We start from the raw sequence: 20,471 nt of genomic DNA on the forward strand, positions 1-20,471 counted from the left end.
AATTAAATCTGTGTAACAGCCATACCCTTTACTGTGCCTTTCCTGGAAACCTCCCATAAGTGGATACCTACCCTCCCAACATCTTATCAGAAATGGTATTTAAGGTGACGGCTTGGGCCATTTGGGGGATTACTCAGTTTTTCTGGATGTTTCCTATGTCTACAGGAGTTATACGTGTTGTTAAACTTTTGTTTTTCTCTTGTTACTCTGTCTTCTTTTACAGTGGTTGGGGGGAGGAGTCTGGGACAAGAACCTAGAAAGATAGAGGAAAATTATTTTACCCTCCTCCAGAATCAACATTTACACAATCCTCTTGCCTACCTCCCACAATTATTGACAAAATGCACAGATTTCTTTCTCTTAAATAACTCTCTCATAAACTCATTTCTCATTGCCATCACTTTAAACTAGGTTATCATCTTCACTTGCCTAGGCTTACTGGAAGAACTTCTCTTCAAATCTAAAATGCAGCTGACATCTTGTCACCACACTGTTAACAATCTTTCAGGGTTTCCAATTATTCTTCAAATGAAACACAAACTGGGGATTAGAAAGCCCCACCAGATCTGATCTCTGCCTCACCAGCTTCGTCTCCAGCAATTCTAGTCCTTCCTTCTCTTCCACTCAGTTCTCTAACTCTATTTGAAGTCTTCTATTCCTATGGTTGAACCATATATTCACTCTTTGTCTAAGACTTCCTACATGCTTAAAACACCCTCTCTACTGTCACTGCTTCCTACAGAGATGTCTTTCCCTTAACAAAGTTACTGTGTGTGACTCCAAGTGTTCAAGAGAACCTTATAATAATACCCAAGCTATAAAATACAAGATATCAAAGGTCTAACAGTTTATTTCACACACAAAAAGACAAAATAATAAAATCAAATATTAAAATTAGGACAACTTTAAATATGATATATTAAGAAATTTAAATAAATTCAAATTTATTTGAAAATAAAACTTAGACTATCTTAAGGGCTGAAATGTTCTTTGAGGTTATCTAGTCTCTCCTCTCAGTGAAGGAAAGTGTTGTCAAATATCTGAGCAAAAAGTATTTGTCATGCTATCAGAAATTATTAATATTAATGATTTTACATCTTAGGCTTTATTTACTCAAACTTTATCATTTTGACAAAACTAGGGGAAAATGAGATTAAGAAAATGTCAGATTTTCTCAATCAGTATGTTAACCTTCCAGACAAATCAAAATCAAGCAAAAGCCAAAGCAACAGACACAAGTTAGTCAATGGCTTAATTTTTATGAGTTATCTAACTAACCGAGATAAAAATGAACAAATACCTTGTCACACAGGAGTGCCAAGTTGCATGTCTGAGAGCAGAAGATGAGCAGCTCATTGAGCCACAAAGCAAGGGGGAATCAAGCATTAGCCAGGTGTCTAGGCAGTCAGGTTATTTAAAGGCAATGCACTTTCACTAGTAAAGAGAACTACTGAGGCTGGCCTAATCCTCCAGGGTGACTGCTGCTAGTCAACTGCACACTCACTCAACTGGTATGGTAGTTAAGATACATTATTTCCCATCCTACTATCTTCCCTGGTCCACTGTTTGCCAGCTGTGAAATCTTAGACAAGTTTCTTGATCATTTTTAAATTATAAAAAATATATAATGCAATGCTTAGGACACAGTAAGCACTCTATAAATGCATTTGTAAAGGAGGAAAAATATCTTTTTCCTCTACCTTTCTAAGCTCTTGACTGAGACTCCTTGTAACAAAAGATAGATTTACAAGAGAAAAACATAAGTTTTGCATGACATGGGCCTTCTTAAGAAAATAAAGACTTGAATAAATGGTTAAACCTGACTGTTTTTATGTCAGGTTTGAAGAAGAGTTTCAGTCTTGGAAAGAGAGAAGAAAGATTATGAGCTAAGAATAGTAAACTGTGGGAAACTTAGCAAGATCATTCAGATTCCTCTCTCTGTCCCTTTGCCTTCAGAGATAAGGATGTTCTTCCCTCCTGGGATACAGAGGATAAAATCCTCACTTGAGGACTTTATGACCTGCTTCAGAAGGTCAGAAAGTCCTTCCTTCACATGTTAGTTCTCAAATTCCTTCAACTTGAAATATTCAATAATATGTCAAGGTGCCATATTTTGAGGTAGCATTTCCTGAACCCAGTCATATTCTTGTTATCATTTCACTTATTCAAAAAAATTATTTTTGGTGTGAACTCACAGGTATAATAAGTTAAGAAAAGAGTGCAGGTTCCACAAAGACCCTACTTAAGGGAGACAATTTAAGGGCGGGAAAAACTATTCATTTTATGTGATTATTGTACAAGTGGAAGTTGGAATTTGAATGATCTGGATACATAATTTCTTCTTTGTGTTATGTCCGTTGAGAACCAAGTTATATTTTCTACCAAAATTCCCAAAGTAAATAAGTAGAGTCTCTTTATATTCATTTCCATACAAAGAATAATTTATTCACATTCAAAAAGCCACAGGAATGTGGTTCCCTTTTAAGCCAGGAAAAGGTCAGAGGGCACTCCTATTCTGTAAGGGCAAAGGGATGCCACAGGACAATCCCTGAACAAGGGCTTCTATAAGAACAATAATCCTCTGAAAATTGCAGCACTTTGTAGTATCTGGTCTTTCTGACCCAGCTTTGAATGAAGGTCATGATCTCATACAGGAAGCATCTCAAGCATGTTTACTGCATTTTTATGCAAAAAACTAATATGTGCATCTCAATCACAGTAATGTAGGTCTTGTTACTTTGGATAACTCCATCAGTACTATTCTGAGGACTCTTTTGTTTTCCTTTGGTATTCAAACTCCTGTCTATGTTCCTCTCCAATACAATAGCCTCAGTCTTTCTGGAACCAGTGACCTACCTGAAACTCTGCTTTACTGAAAGCTTTCAACAAATGAAACATTTCCACCTCCAGTTTCACCAACTGCTCTTTTTCATCTGCGCTGTATACACAACCTTTAGCTCCGTTTCTCACACCTCCTAATTCCAACTAACCTGCCCGTTGTGACACTTGCTTAATATTCCCTGAGACTATGCAATTATTCCTGCTTTTGCTTGCCTCCACCTCCTGCTTAAACCACTGGTTAACAATCATTTCCACTAAGCATTAATACTTCACTCCTGCTTTTGTCTTCTCAGCTTTGGGTAATTAATTCCTACCATCTTTAAAACAAAAAGGCAAAGACTCAGATATATCTCCATACTTTGATACAGCACATTACAAAAGCCAATATGCATAATGTTAAAAAAATCATCAAAAAAACTAATTCAAGAACATGGTGGCAGAAAGTAATTAAATTGCTAATGGTGTCAGTGAACTAAAGTTTTATAAAACTAGTTTCTACTTGAAAGTTTATTATATGCCTGCATTTTTTTATACCTCTGTGAATGGATCTGTACTTCACAATTTTCTTTAATTTTACTATCAGTTTTATTTTTTACATTTAAATAGTTACGTTAGTTTTATCACAACTCCAAGCTTTAAATTATTTAGAAGACGCATTGAGATTCCTTCAATGTTTTTTAATGTACATTTAATATTTCTAATACATTAAAACCCCCAAACAACCAATAAAGTGGTATGTTATAAAATGACTAGGTTATGAGTTTATATTTCAAATTTATTTTGTTGAGTAATGTGTTTCTGAGATATAAGTAGAATTTACTCATCTCAGAATAAATTTACTTAAGATGATCGATCTATTTACTGTATTAAAAACATAATAATATTTGGTGATTTAAATAATAAAACATTTTTATAGACTAATAGCACTAATCATATCCAATGTTTACAAAACTCAAGTACCCTATGTTTTCTTTAATAACCTAAACTATTACTTCTCAAATGTTTATTTCAAATTAAGATAACACTTAACAAATGCCTTAATTACGATACTTTCTCTTTTAAGCAACTGAAAATTCTAGTTCAAATTCATTTCAAAAATTAAAGAACTTCATATCTCATACAATAGTAAACCCAGAAATATGGTGGGTTGATTTATGGACCCAACAATGCCATCAAGCACCTATATTCTTTACTTTTTTTTTTCTTCCTGCTATCATTAATGCATTTGTTTTGCCCTCAAACTAGATCTCCTAGTGGACAAAAGATGATCCCCTGTAGCAATTTCAAACATCTATTTCAGAAAGAAGAAATATCATGAGCTGCCATATACCTTCTCATCCAGTATTCCCCTTGCTAAGCATAAAGAAATTTTTTCTACCCCCTTTCCCTCCAGTCCTGTTATTTCATGTAATTGACTATGACTGGGACAAAGTAAAAAGGTCCTCTCACTAATAAATCACTAGCAAAGTGAACAGAACACTACGATTATTAGCTTAGGCTAATTAAAATTTCACCTTTTTAGGAATGAACTGCCTTCCCCTGAGTCATGTGGGGTAGAGTGGACATCTGAATTAACACCAGAGTTCTATGAGAAAAGCAGAATAAGGAAATTATTTGAGTGGCCAACCAATAGTGTCTGCCACAACAACAAGGAAGGGAATATGACTCTCAGAAGTAAAAATACGCTCCTTATGAATTAATGTACAGGAAATGGAAAGGAAAATTAACTTCTGGTAAAGGATCACACAAGGCTTGAACTAAGCAGTGTCATTCCAGGGGAATCCGAAGATCCAGTAGGGGAGGGACATGAAGAAGTGTCAATGATACTTGACGCTTACCATCAAAGACACAAAGTGGAGCCAAAAACAAACAGACTGAAAGACAGTCCTTTCTCATTGGGATCTTGAAGCTACTGTCAGTTTACAAATACAAAATAAGTACATTGCCCCCATCCCTTGGAATTTTAAGGTGGTCCAAACCTACTAAAATCGGACTGATTTATGAATGTGAAACTCTTGATGGTAATTATGTCTAATTAATAAGTTTAAAGAGACTACTTTTGTCATGTATTCCAAAAAATAAAATTGTATCATCTATTTCAAATAAGTCAAGTATCAATGCAAGAAACTGATTTTATAAATGGAGGTATCTCACAGGATTGTCAAGCCAAGCAAAAAGAAAGGGAATATAGTGCAATAAATTACACCATATATGCTTTAATTATAGGTCCTGTTCATGACACAGGAGTTTGCTATACTTGTATACATTCTACATTCTTATTTTCCAAAATTACTGGCACACATTTACATTTTTCACATGAATAACATACACCATATAACCAAATACATAATGTTAAGTAACTCCGTGGTGCATAGAAAACAGTCATCTCCATATATACATAAATTATTAATTTATTCCTTAGCATTCACGTGAAACTGCTAATACTAGGGTAGTTACTTGTTGCAAAGTAGAGTATACAAAGATCTGTTCAGCATATATATTCTCTCTTGTAAAACATACCTATTCTCTCTTAGAACTCAAAGTGTAGTGGAGGAGACAAAACATTTATATATAAAAAATAAACCAGCACCACAAGGCAAAATTCCCAGCTAAATCATAACCATTCCAAATATAGTTAATGCTATAATGTGAAAAAGAGAAATCTGTTTTTTTAAATTTACATGTTCTGAAATGAAATATAAATCCTCCTTTGTTGGACTGTCACTAAGCAAGATAACCAAAAACTGCACACATGCTTCTTCAATATAGCAAACAATCTAGAAAAGAAGCATTATTTATTAGAAATTTACTTTCAAAAGTATTTAGGATATCTCTGTTTAACACATAAAACTGAGTTAAATAACTGTAATTTCTTTTAACCTCATTAAATGACCATAAAACCAATTGCCACCTCTGAAAAACATCAGTACAGATTTCCAGGGGTTCTTCACCTTTTTGTGCCATAAATCCATTTGGCAGTCTAATGAAGTCCATGAATCCCTCTCAAAAAGTGTTTCTAAATACATAAAACAAAATATAAATTATGTAAAAGAAACAGACTTAAAGCACAGTTATTAAAATATAATTTAAGACATAGCTACAGGTCTATATATATACTCACATATGAAAAAATAATCCCCAGAAGCAGATGTAATTATTACTGCAACTTCAAACTAGACATAAACATGAATATATTTCAAAATATATGCAGCCATAGCAATTAGACATGACAATAAATAGTTACAACTTCTGGAAAGCTACAGGTACTATTAAAACTACTGTGCATGTGTGTGTGTGTGTGTGTGTGTGTGTGTGTGTGTGCACGCGTGTGTTAGGTGTTCATGAGAGTAATGATGTTATTATTTCCTATCCAAGTTCATGGACACCCTAGAGTGTGAAATGGAGTGTGGACTCAACTCTTTGCAACTAATAACACATTAGTTAGATCTGGAGAAATGGGGGAAAAGTTTAAAAAAGATACAAGTTTTTTAAGATAATTCATCCAGCTAAAATTCTTAACCTTCCATATATAATTACTAATGATTAAGGTCATCAACATGAAGACAGAAAGGAAAAGCATCTCTACAGTTCCAACATCCACAAGTTGCTTTGTTAAACCACTTACATGGTTCCATATCTCCTGCCTTTGCCACCTGATCTGTCTTGAATGGCCTGTCCCCCCTTCTTTGCCTGCCAACTCATCTTCATCCTTTGCCCAACAATCATCTCCACACTGTTTCCAGGCACTGCTGCCCCTAATACTGATGGAGAACCCCATCCCTACTACTTCTACTGTAGCACATAATTTATGGAAATAAGTTTTATATAGGTTTATTTACTTTAATTTGAGATACATCACTATCACTACTAAAAAAGACAGAACTACAAACAGTTTTTAAAAATGATGTTCAACAAATATTTATTAAATTCAGCTGGATCAGATCAGAATCCCTTTATTGGTCAACTCATAATTTAAACAGTTACATTTTTCAGAATGAGAAGACAGTGGGTAAAAATGTTGCAAATTTTTATGGCTTACTGAAAAGAAAATCAGTATCTCATTGAATAAGGAAGTCCCAAAGAAACATTTATTATATCAAGTCACAAAACACTGTTCTTTAAAGCCTCCTCTGTGCCACTCTAGGAGACTTCCTTTTTCCAAATTGATCATAAATTTCCTAGTCTACTTAATTTACTCAATGAAGCCTATGATAATTCAGCTGTTATAAATTTAGTAGTGGTTCTTCCTTTAAAAAGGATTAAAGACAATATTGGCAATACAATAGTTCTTACTAGTTTGGTATTAAGAATTTTAAAGGCCTTTTTCCTACACACCAGTCACAATGATGCATTAAAACAGAACAATTGGGGCGCCTGGGTGGCGCAGTCGGTTAGGCGTCCGACTTCAGCCAGGTCACGATCTCGCGGTCCGTGAGTTCGAGCCCCGCGTCAGGCTCTGGGCTGATGGCTCAGAACCTGGAGCCTGTTTCCGATTCTGTGTCTCCCTCTCTCTCTGCCCCTCCCCCGTTCATGCTCTGTCTCTCTTTGTCCCCAAAAAAATAAATAAACGTTGAAAAAAAAATTTTAAACAGAACAATTGACAAAATTTCAAAACAGTATCTACTCTTATAAAGAAATGCTACTTGGTAGATTTGAAATATCAATAGACTTTTACCATTTCAGATGTTATTAGATAATTTCAAATACAATTCATTTACTAAAATGTGAGTCCTTAACAATTCTCTCAAACTGTGTTTTGCTAGACTTCACTGCAAAAGCAGCATCTTCCGAGCAATTATAATCAATTACTAAATGCAGCATTGAGATAAATCACTTTGAAATTAATTCAGTTATACAATTGTTCTTTACAATAAGCCAAATTTTGTATTTATTGCTATCAGCAATGATCAGCATTTACGTTGGAAGCATGTTTATGACTATAATAGTGCACATTCTCAAGGAGGTATTTAGGAAAGTTCCACCATCAACCAAAATTCTCCTTTTACTAGGAAATTCCTCAAAAGCAAACAAAAAATTAAATAGATTACAGAGAATAACATGCATGTTGACCTTTAAAAACACATCTTCTTAAATAAAACTCTTTTCAGTACTTACCAAACTATGTTTTAACTCAAGTGGAAATCTGAGTAAATTAACCTATTTGCTATTAAATTTTTACTTTAAAACATAGCACTTTCTTGATGGCTGTAAACAGCTATGAGAGAAATCAAGAGGGTAAAAATCAAGTTCATCCTCTTACATCAACTTTTAGTTACTTCAAATTTGGAGATCTGCTACTACAGCACAGATATTTCTGTTTGCTTTTTAGCTAAAATGCTGTCTAAGATCAATATTGCCTCATTTACAAACCAGGTGAGAAAGAGAGCTAGTTACCTTTTCATGAAATATTATATAACTATTTGACAATGTTACACAGCCAAATCTGTAATGATTCCATTAGTAGGTTATCATACTCTGTAGTTTCTTCTATCAAACCTCTCAAAACAAGCTGGTTTTGGTCATTTAAATAACTATCATCATTTTCTACAGAAGAGTGAGCTAAAAACTGCACCCAATCATTCACTTTCTCTGTTGGTAGCTCTGGCAAAGTTTATTAAGTGCCCTGAAATTCTTAGAGGACTTGTGGTTGAACTTTCAGGAAACAAGTTAACTGTAACATCTGATAATCCTAAGGAAAAGCTATACAATACCTGGAAAACACTGCATGTACACACAATTCTCACTTCACCATGCCTTACAAATTTACCAGCAGGAGCTACCTTTCAAGCAGTGAATTTACCTTCTTCCATTAGTTAACTGCACATTTGCCTGCACTCTACTTAAGAAAAGTAGAAAAGGCCTCCATGATTATGTCACCAACAGAGCCATTAACCAAGACTGTGGGTAGCATATCTTTCCTACTATTATTCTCTACCTTTACAGGTATAAAAAAAGCCTGAAAACTCCTTTAGAATTCGAAAAAAAAAAGAAGAAATTCAAGAATCTGTAGCAACAGTTAACTAAAAAAGATCTTAAATTAATGGTTAAAATTGGCCTAGAAATATCAATTAATTGAAGTTATTTTTCCCTATAAAGATACACCTAGCACGAATAGAGAAACACCAAAAAATATATACCATAATTACATGTACATATAAATACATTTATAAAGATATATCTAATATATACACAGAGAAAGAGAGAGAGAGGCATTAGTCACCTAAGCCTTGGAAATTTCTAGTATATATTCTGAACCTCTACTTCAGAACAATATGTAAATATATTTATATAATGTCAATAGCAAAAAACAAACATGAAATAAAAGCAGCTATTACTATCTAGATATCTCCCTTAGATGTATCCAGGAAAATATACACAGTGTTATTCAAAACTTTTTTTAAAAGTCCTATTACTCATTACAATCACAAGTGTTACATAAATTAAATCACTTATTCATACTATGTGATCTGCCTTTTCAACACTATCCTTAAGTACACAATATTGAAAGATGAAGCTAATTCCAAATTTATAACTATGCCATTTCAATGAAAGCAGAAAATTGGCGTTTATTCCCTTGTACAATATTTGTGTCAATTAACTGTCTCCTGGTGAAAAATAATCACACACTATAACTATCATTAGAGTGGCTGAAAATATTTTCTAAGTATAAAACAAACACAGAACTAGCAAATAGCAACCTAAAAATAGTATAAGCACTGTCTTCTAAGACTAGCTCTGGAACAATAACTTTTAGCCATGATCTTTAAAGGCCTGATTTTAATTTCATATCTCCATTGTTTGAAAGCAAAGAGATTCCTCTGCTCAAAATTTATACCATTTTTCTTCTTCTAGTTTGAATATATTTAAGCTCCCACAGGAGCAAATTTAAGTTTCTTGATCTCTAAATGTGTTAAGGCAAGCACTATTAGATCCCCCAGTCTCTGATCTGTTTTATGCACCAGGGCTCAGGCAACCATGCGGTTGACTCCTGTAGTAACTACTTTTGAATTTATTATTATATTCAAATAAAATAGCTTTTTTTGTCACTTAGAGGTTTTAGAAAACAAATTGCAATTTTACAGAATGAATCACAAAAAATTACCTGCAAAGTGAAATTTAAATAAAAATTATCTAATAGTGAGCAATGGAGACTAAAGATTTTCAAGATTTTTAATTTAAAATCAAAAGCAAGGGGCACCTGAGTGGCTCAGTCGGTTAAGCATCCGATTCTTAGTGTCAGCTCAGGTTATGATCTCATGGTTCCTGAGTTTGAGCCCCACATGGGCTCTGCATGGACAGCACAGAGCCTGCTTGGGACTCTAACCTCCCTCTCTCTCTCTCTCCCCCACTTGCTCTCTGTCTCTCTCTCTCAAAATAAATAAAAATAAAATTTTAAAAAAGTATTAAAATCAGGGCACCTGGGTGGCTCACTCAGTTAAGCGTTCGACTTTGGCTCAGGTCATGATCTCACAGTTCATGGGTTCCAGCCCCACCTGGGGCTCTGTGCTATCAACTCAGAGCCTGGAGCCTGCTTTGGATTATGTGTCTCCCCCTCTCTCTGCCCCTCCCCTGCTTACACTCTGTCCCTCTCTCTCTCAAAAATAAATAAAGGTTAAAAAAGTTTTTTTTGAAGTATTAAAATCAATAGCAAAACTGGATATTTTATATTAAAATTAACCCTGATATATCCTTGAATGTTCACTTGTTCTTTGATTATTCAAAAAAGGTGCCTATTTTGTTAATACAACCATAAATTCAACTATTATCATCCATACACTCCTCCTTTTTATATATTCATTATTAATAAAATAAGGTCTAAAAATAAGTTATTATTAAGTATTTTACCAAAGATTTTATTATTTCAGCAATTTATCCATACTTATTTTCTTTCTCTAATATATTAACCTGTTCACCTGAAAAATAAACATTCATGAATATAATACAGTACATTAAGCTATTAAAAATAGCTTTTTTTTTTTTTTGCTAATTGACATGTCTAAAAATGAAATATTTCAAAATTACCATGTGTGGAACAAGTTCCTATATTATTGGTATCAATATAGACAACAAATTTTATCTTGGTAAAATTCTGGTAAAAAGTAAAATAACACAAAGAAAATCACAGTGCTACGATGTTCAGTGCAAGGATTTGAATCCAAGCCTTCTGTTTTCCTGGACATAAAAAATATGCAATAAGTATTGGTTGAATCAATTAATGAAAGTCTCTTAAATCTACCCTCTAAACTCAAAAGGAAACTGTTGTGGCCTTTGGGAAAAGAAAGTTTATTTGTACACCACAAATGTAATTTTAGTCCCTCAAGTGTTATTTCCGAGAAGGGAGCCAAATTCTGCAAATATATTTGGTAACTTCTCATAAAGGCAAAATTGAGCTGGGCTTAAAAAATAACTGGTCCTGAGTATAAATATAAACCAAAAGAAAAGTAAATTAATTTGCTGATTATATTTTTCTGAGAGAATGACTCAACTTTAACCATAACAAAATCTCACCCATTATTCTCAAAGATTAAAATCTGATTAAACTAAAACTACAATTAAAATGCAAAAGTAGTAATTTTATAAATTAAATGCAGATATGTCACTATAACATGTGTATACTAGATATAAATCTCAATTTATATCTAGTAAATTTATACTCCTATAATCTCAATTGAATCAACTGAGTCAGAAACTCTATGACCTTTATATTTTTAAATATCTATTAACATAATTTCATCTCTTTAATGCTCACAGTAAACTTGTTATTATGTAAAGAAAAGTTTCTTTACTTTGCAAGTGGAAACACTGAAATCATAGGGAAAACATTTTGCCAAGTGTGATTCATAAAGTCAATCTCAAAAGGCAGGCCGATAGTCACAATCTCAAACTCACCAATCCAGTGGAAATATAATACATATTAGTGTTTATACCATTTAACCCCCGAACACAACAGTAAACCAAATTCCCTGGGAAGGAAGGAAGGAAGGAAGGAAGGAAGGAAGGAAAGAAGGAAGGAAAGGAGGAAAGGAGGGGGGGGAGGGAGGGAGGAATGAAGAGGAAACAAATTTTACACATAAAAAAAGCATCTGAATTGTAGATAAGGTTCTGAGTTCCTGGCTAATCTGGAACTTGGAAGCAGCAGGGTCTTAAGAATTGGGCAAATGCTTTGTGAAACAGTGAGATCACCCCAACTTCTACTCTTCCAGAAAAAAGGGCAAGATCTATTTATGGGGGTTACTGTTGACAAACACAAGGAAGACACGTTAAACATGTTTTCCACTTTAACTCCATGACCCAAATCTGTGCCCTTTGAGAGTATGTAATTGAATTATTCAATTTAGGTGGAAAGCCATCTGCTCAAAGCCCAAGTCTTTGGTTCTTACTCTCCATGAAAACAAAGAAAGTCAAGGTCAAGGGACTGAAGTTGCAGCAAGCCTAGTCCAAGTTGAGGAGACAAATGGCAACAAAATATGAACACTAACAAAAGTATAACCAGCACAGGCAGCATCAGGCCCCCAGCAATTCCACTGCAACACTGATAAGGGTCAGACTTCCCTCCTCCAGCACTTCTACCCCTTTCCTCTGACACAACCGACTGCACTGTGCTTAGTTTATTTTTTTTTGCCAAGAAGACTGATCTTAGTCACCTAAAAAATCTCATTGCAAAAGAAACCCCTTGTTTAAACCCAAGTACCCACCAGCTCCTTTCCAATTATCCCTTGCAAGTTCCCCAGTCTCTTTCATGCCTGGCTACTGAGCCCAGTCTGGTTTGGCTGCTGGCCAGGTTCCTCTCTTCTTTCCTTGTCAGTCGTAAAAACTTGGAAAACACTCCTGGACAGCTCAAGGAGACCTTTTAATTATGCAATGGGGCAGTACCTTAGCCTGTCTGCTGCTTCCAGCAAGGCTTGGAGTCGCCAGCGACTGCACTCTCCCAATTGGTGGGTTTTCTAGCAAGGCTACTTGTTTATGTGGGGGAAGGAGGGAAAGACTGGCAGAGAAAGGGGGCGATTTGCACATCTGAAAATATTCCAACTCCTCTCACTTTCCTACCTCCTAACACTCGCTCTCCTTTACTGTACAGTCTCCTTTACTGCCCTCCTTTAGCACTGTATCACCCATGTGGTATCACAGACACAAAAATCATCAATATTGTGGTCTCCTACCAGTCTTCGAAACGAACAAGAGAAACCATAACTAGAACACTCGCCAGAAACTTTTACTCTTGTGTTGATGCAACATTCTTTTTAAAGCAAGTCCAAAAATGAACTTAATTAAACACTTCCTAATTGATTGCCTTATACTTCGTCAAACTTGAAGACTGAAATAGAACATGTCAATGTCTGCCTGCACGTGAAAGTAAGGCGGGCTCAACTGAGAAAAACTGCTAGGATCCAGGAAGGGGTACCTAGACTGACGTCCTGCACCCACTAGGGGTTTGCCCAACGTCCTAAGTGGACTCGCCAAGTCCAACACCAGCTACGCTTTCCTTACTCTACCCTGGCACGCTAGTTCCAGCTGCAGCGTCCGGCTTCCTGTTCAAGTCCCATTCAACATCGTAAACACATTCCAAGAAAACCAGCCTGCCCAGAGTTCCCTCCCGCACACAGGGAAGTCGGCGCGGTGCCCTAGGAGCCACAGGAAAGATCCGATCGCGCCGGGTACTGATCCGCGTAGTGAGCCAGCCCACGAGGAGGTGGCCCCGGGCGAGCGAGCTTGAGCCCAGGGTCTCATCACCACGCCCCCCCGTGCTCCCCTCGTAACGTAGCCTCCGCCGCAAGGAACCACTTGACCCACCCAGCCAAAGGTTAACCGTGTGGGCGCCGCCCCTGAGTTTGGGCCCTCCCAGTCCTGGCTTTCAAGAATCCTGAGCCCGGCCTAGGAGCTTCGCGCCTCCCCGCCCCCATGCTCACGCTCTCTCCAGGAGCCAACAAAAGGGACGTCACGCTGCAAGAAGTTTCGCTCCTGGGTCGCCTCGCTGTGCCCCGGCGATGACTTGCCGGCTCAGCCCCGTCGGGTCCGTGCTCCCTCAGCCGTGCTGAGCCACCGGCGCCCCGCCGCCCGCCGCCAGCTCCTGCCCACCGGCCCTGGCCACCCCAAAGTTACCACAAAGGGCTAGAGGAGGATCCAGGAGCCGCGAGCCCGCCGCGTCCCCGACCTCCTTAGGCTCCTCGTCATCCCTCAAGCGCTGCAATGGCAGTCGTCAACAGGTCTTCGCCTCCTTTCGGGCTGGGAGACTCCCTGCGCCTTTCACTGCCCTAATTTTTGCAACCTGCCCGGCGGCGGCAGCGGCGACGCGCAGCCCCGCGCCCTCCTCCCCAGGCACCCGCGGCCGGCGCTGACCACCGCCCGCCTCCTCCCCGGGATGTCAGTGTGGAAGAGACTGCACGCTACCTGACGGGAGGCTGGGCTTGCAGCGGGGAAGACCCCACACAAATCGCTGTCTCCCCATACCTTACGGACTGATGCGGTCGGATCAGGCTTCGGGCAGGGGCGTGGAGCGCTGCCGCGTCCTCGCCGCCGAGCGATCTCCGCTCCGACACGGCCGGGGCGCCGTTTCTGCGGCCGAGAGGGAAAGTTTCTCGACGTCGAGACAGCGCTGGACTCGGGACCCTCCGGCCCCGGTGCCCTCCCTCTTCGCGCTCTCTGCCCCCTCCCTCCTCTTCCCAACCCGCTGAAGCTAAAACTGGCGGCGGCTGGGGCTCGAGGCTCGGGACTCCGGGTCGCTCCCGGCTGGGAACGCGGGGCTCCCCCTCTCGGCCAGAAGGAAACTCTCAGACTCCGGCTGGCGCACTTCTGGCGGTCTCCTTGGACACTTCCAAACGGGACGCCTGTGTTCGAGCTCTCAGACTTGCTTCAGTCTCTGATGGTCGTTTCCCCCGGGGCCCACTGAGCTGTCTGGCGTTTGCAGGCGGACCAAAGGAAGAGAATGAAATGTGAGGGAAACGCCACTGTGGCAGAAGAGGCCTCACCTTACCCTGTGCGGAGCCGGGACAGAAGCAAAAACACAGGTCTCTCCCCCCTCCCCCATTCTCGTGCCCCCCTTCCGCTCCCCCCTCCAAGTTTCCTTTTGAACCTCCTCCCTAAAGCACTAGAGCGAGACTGTGTTTCCTAACCCAGGTGTTTTAAAAAACACCTCTGCGGCTTCATAAGACAGAGGTGTCAAAACACACACACACACACACACACACACACACACACACACACACACGAATGCGAGTAGAACATGCTTTCTTTACAACACTTAATCAACAAATCATTGACACAGTTGTTGCTGCTGTCCTGATGGTGCCTGCACATTTTTCATGTTTCCTAATTTTTTTTAACTCAGACTGAATCTCTGCACTTTATTTTTGCCTTATAAAACATTACCCACCAGATTATGTTCATTTGCTCCATTCTTATGTTCACAAAGAATTCAGAAGTAGCATATAGGGTATGAGGGAAAACAGGACAAACCATTCTTACTGACCCTGGTAAACCTCTGTGCTGGAGGAAGGATATAAGGAGGAGGATCCTCATATAAGCAATGCTTAAAGGATGTGAGGACTTTAACATTTTTTGAGACGCTGCTTAGAATTTAGTTTACTAGATTTTTATTTGAATGTGAAAATAGATAAAGGGGGAAAAATCGTTTTGTAAGGCTAGCAAATATAATGTGTTACAGTGGAATCCAGGGCTTAGAATCAGACAAACCAGATTCCTTTTCAGACTCTATACTTACACATTCTGTGCCCTAGGACACTCAACACAATTACAACTGCCAAAAGGAATTATATAATCAAACTCAAAGAGTCACGGTCACATTTACAGGAGTTAAAATAGAGTAGTGTCAGGCACAGGGAAGGCACTCAATAAATATTTGGTTCTTACATCCCACTCACTATATTTGACTATAATTAGGAAAATATGGTACTGGAAATTTCCCCCAAAGACCTTGTTAACTGAATCAACTTTCTTCTCCCTGATGCTTTTTCCATTAAAAAAGATACAGCTCGTCATTTTTGAAATGTAAACTAAATTTAGGGATCACCTAGCTCTTGCCATATGCTCTTATTTTAAATACAAGATAACTAAAGTCAAAGAATCTTAAGTGACTTACCCCAAATCTCATGGTTAGGAAGTGCTAAAGCTGGGACCAGAAATCATGCCTCTTCATACTTGAAGGGTCAGGGTCCACTTGGAACTGTTTTCCCTTTTATCGCAATAGTCAAGCACAGAGTAAAAGAAGCATATTAAACACATTAATCTGAGGACAATGCTAATTGCTTTTTCTGTAAATAACCTTAAACAATGACTTTAAATTGTTTATAGATCATTGTAAACACTTAAATTTACAACCACTATAAAAAATAATTATGAAAATAAATCAAATCCTAGCCCATTGCTTAGAAATAAGGAGGTTGACTATACACCCGAATCCATGCTTATATCATGTAATTATAAGATCTTTTCTGGTAACACATTATTATAAAACTCCAATTAGGAAAGTCTAGATTCCCAAGAATACATCAACAAACCACTAGAATCTGCTAACCCTACATTGAGAAACACTAGATTAGCCTTCAATACATTAGAGATTCACTTGAACAAGTGCAGGGCATAAGAACAAATCAGGCTGCAGAAATCAAACATTGTAAGTGCCATCCTATGAATTAATGGAAAATCCCATATGTACTTATCATTTGCCTCTGATGGCTTTAAAGAGAGGTTCTTCCAAACCTTTTCTCACTTTATTCAATGTTGAAACTCATGTGGAGTTTTACACAACTCCCAGGCTCTCAAAGACTATTATTCTCCTAAGGAGGGGTTCTCTACTACTCCAGCTTCTCCCTGAATTAGCCACTAAAATAATTTGAAGACATTCTGTAGCCTTCTCTATGCTCCCTTTCCATAAGACTTGGAAGTTGCCAAATAAATAAATTAATTAATAAATAAATAAAAGAGAGAGAGAAAATCAAAATTATAAAGTGCATTCATCATGGAGGGATGAATGAGGATACATGAATCCCCATAACGGTCTTTTTCCATTGCATGCAGTGCTAAAAATTACTCATTTTTAATATTTTTTATATTTTCTCCCAATGTTTAAATTCTCCTAGCTTGCTCTTGCTTTGTAATTTTTGTAACCTGATTTTTGATATGAACTGTTCTTTGAAATGGCTTAGAGGTATAAGAATTGCAAGACTGTCAGAACCAAGTTTTCAAAACCACTACAACCAAACAGAACAAGATTTTAAATGAGATCCAAAGCATGCCCCAGGAACGAAAGAAGGGCAATGCCAGTAAGGGCTGCAGAGGCCCTGGCAGGGCACGACCATTACAATATGCCTAATCCTACCCATTGCAAACACTCAGATTTCCATTTGAACATTCTTCACATTCATCACTGTGCATAGAGACTCAGCACCTTTCCAGTATTTTTAAAATTAGTTTTCTGGCTCAAGCCAGTTTGAAGTCTCTCTTACTTGAAAACAGAACCTTGACTAGGACAAAAAACTGCCTGTTATTTATGTTGAGAATAACAATTTTATTGTTATTACAAAAATACACAAAAACATGCTGGCTATTTAGCTCTATTTACTACAAACTCATCATTTAAAGTATTTGACATTTTTTGAAAAAGGAAATAAAAACCAAGACAGAATTTAAAATCTCAGTTGTGTGAATTGAAAAGGAAGCATATTTCTTTTTGTTATGTGAAACAGTGGCCAAATTTTATACACTGAGTTCCTAGGGGATCTGGGTTCCAAAGTTAATGTGTTACATTTACTTTCTAATTTCCATCATTTTATCCCTTATGCTTTCTGTTTTTGTCTTCCTGATTAAGAATATGAAACCCCTTGGGAAAAAAAAAAAGAATGAACAGAGCCAATACAAAAAAGGAACAAATAACACCTGCATTTCCACCACCAAGAGTACCCATTGCTAACATTTGCTCTATACCTTCCAGGGATTATTAAGGTCCCTGAGAGACTCTTCAATAAATAACATCCCTTCTCCATGCCTGGACTGGGAATAAATTGAGAAATAAAGCAAAAGTTTAAAACAGAAGCTAAAATATTGCCTGTATAATTGACAGAAACCTGGTTTGAAAATGAACAATCAAAATAGCAGTTGCAGTCACATGGTTCCTGGTCTCCCTACCTAGGAAGAGACAACATCTTTGAAAAGGGAGTTAAATTCTGTTTCCTAAGACCTATGAGAACGAGAGACAGAGACAGAGAGAGAGAAGAGTGTAGCTGAACCCTGAATGCCCAGTAATTCTTCCCAAGTTTATTCTTAAATGTATTTATCAAATAACGTTGTAATACTTCTCCAAGAACAAATGAGAAAAGACCCAGAAAAAATATTTTAACAGGGAATACAGAAGTCCAGAACAGGCATTAATTAGCCAGTACCTACAGCCACTTATTTTCTTTTTCTCACAAGGAGTAAATTGTACATACTTACTAACAGTAACAATATAACAGTACATCAGAGGCTTGTCCCCTACCAGTGTTTATCAATAATGTTTTCTCTATTATAAGCAAACTATGGCCATCCAGACATATATTTATGTTAGACTCAGGTTATAAATATTTGGGTAAACATGGAAGTGTAATACTATATTCTTTTCTTTTCTTTTCTTTTTTTTAATTCTATCATATTGCATACAACTTTGCCATGTCTCACTATGGATCATCTTCATTTGATTAAGCTGATGGTTCTTGTCAGTTTTCTCCTCTGTAATGTTCCTCTTTTTCCCTTTGTAATTGGTGGGCATTTTCTTTTTTTTTCTTTCTTTCTTTCTTTTTTTAATGTTTCTTTCTTTTTGAAGGAGAGAGACAGAGCATGAGTGGGGGAGGGGCAGAGAGAGAGGGAGAAGCAGAATCCAAGCAGAATCTGAACTGTCAGCACAAAGCCCAAAGTGGGGCTCAAATTCATGAACCGTGAGATCATGACCTGAGCTAAAGTCAGATGCTTAACTGACCGAGCCACCCAGGCGCCCCTGTGATTGGGAGGTATTTTCTGAAGAGGTACTTTGTAACTATGTGGACATTTCAGTCCTCGTTAAACTTTCAATTCATTCATTTCTCTACTTATATTAGTGCAGACACATCGTTTGCTATTTTACTCAAACGGTTATAATCTATTACTATCATGATTTATTTTGAGACTGAGATTGGGCCAGATTTGGCCAGAGTGAGCCCTTCCTAGATGACTTCTGCATCCCAATGCCATGTCTCCGTCATTGAGAACCATTTCCTCACTTCAGGGCACAAAAAGGTATTTCAAGTCTCATTTTACATTTTCCCAGCTCCAGCCCTGGAATCAGCCATTTCTCCAAAAGAAGCCAGTCCCTTTTACTGAAGGATGGTATTTATAATCCGAGCTCCAGGTGCTATGTCATTGCTGTCAGGATTTTTGCTTCATTTAGCCTATTTCAGTAGCCAAGACCAGGGAATACATGTATATATTAATATCGTTTATTCCCTCTCTCTCTCTCTTTCATCTTGAGAGTCTTGAGTTCACACACTTACCTCCAATTCCAGTCCAGTACCTCTTTTCGTATTCGTAACTGCCTTCTCCTCCGGTGAAAATCTAGCTGTACTACCATTATCCTTAATACATTTTCTCATTTAGTCCATGTCCTTGTCAATAACCAACCTCCCGTGGCTGTCGCAGTCCCTCCTCTGGGTGGCCAGGCCATTTCTCTGCAGGAATATCTTCATTATCCTGCTCAGGGGCCAACAACTCAAGACGGACTCCTGTATCCTCACCCATGGAGGGTTCCAGCACACTGTGCCAGGCGGCCATCTGTGTGATTTCTTCTGCATCTTGCTTGGGCTCCAACTCATTACACAAGGCTGCTCCTCCAGGAGAACACCCTCTTCCCCACATTTGGGCTTCCTCAGCCCTCTCTGGGCCTCTACAGTCCCCCCATCCCGGGACCAACACAGGTGTTTACCTCACTTTGCCACTCCTAATAGATATCATTCATATTGCCAAAGTAATTCTGGAAAGTTAACAAAAATGTACCCTCCCATGAGCAGCATATTAGTGAGTGCCATTTCTTCAACACATAACACTTGTTATTTTATTTTTTACCTATGTTACCTAGTTAGTAAGAAACAGGTACAGGTGCCTGTGTGAATCATGCTTCCTAGTGTGTTTGGCACACCATCATCCTGCAAGTTCCCACAGACCCTTCTCAATTTTATTTCATGATGCACTTTTACCTTCATTCTCCTCCATTCACTTAACACAACACAAGTACTCATTCTAATGTGCTCTAATATGTATCTTTTTTAAAGTTTATGTGTACTCTTGCAAAATATTTATTTTTTATGCTTTTTAATGTATGTAAATGCTATTGGGCAAAATACTCCATTTCATTGTTACTTTTTTCTCCAAACACCTTTAATTTTCAAGTAAGTTAAGTGAAAAATTAGCTCAATTATTGGTTAACTTTCACTGTTAATAAAGCTGAGAATGTTTTCATACAGTTAGTAAATATTTGTATTTTCTTTATGAACTGGCTATTTGTATATTTTATTCATTTTTCTCCTTTCCCAATGGATTTGTATATTTTTTCTTTTTCTTATTGATTTTTAAAAGTTTTTTAATGTATGTATTAATCTCTGGCAAAAAAA

The 20,471-nt window shown here is 37.8% G+C and overlaps 1 protein-coding gene across 6 annotated transcripts in view; it reads right to left on the reverse strand.

Moving 5' to 3' along the window:
- The window catches only part of GULP1 (GULP PTB domain containing engulfment adaptor 1), a 268,550-nt gene extending 253,718 nt beyond the window's left edge, over window positions 1-14,832 (reverse strand). For 2 of the 6 annotated variants that reach the window (XM_047872972.1, XM_047872970.1), the window contains exon 1: window positions 14,290-14,832. The gene's annotated coding sequence lies outside the window, so the exon portion shown is untranslated. Of the gene's footprint in view, window positions 1-13,748; window positions 13,815-14,229 lie in introns of those variants that run through there. The other 4 variants (XM_047872971.1, XM_047872975.1, XM_047872976.1 and 1 more) reach the window with 4 other exon arrangements.
- Window positions 14,833-20,471: the final 5,639 nt, after the last annotated feature.

This window comes from Prionailurus viverrinus, chromosome C1 (genome assembly GCF_022837055.1).
Source record: "Prionailurus viverrinus isolate Anna chromosome C1, UM_Priviv_1.0, whole genome shotgun sequence".
Taxonomy (NCBI): Eukaryota; Metazoa; Chordata; class Mammalia; order Carnivora; family Felidae; genus Prionailurus; species Prionailurus viverrinus.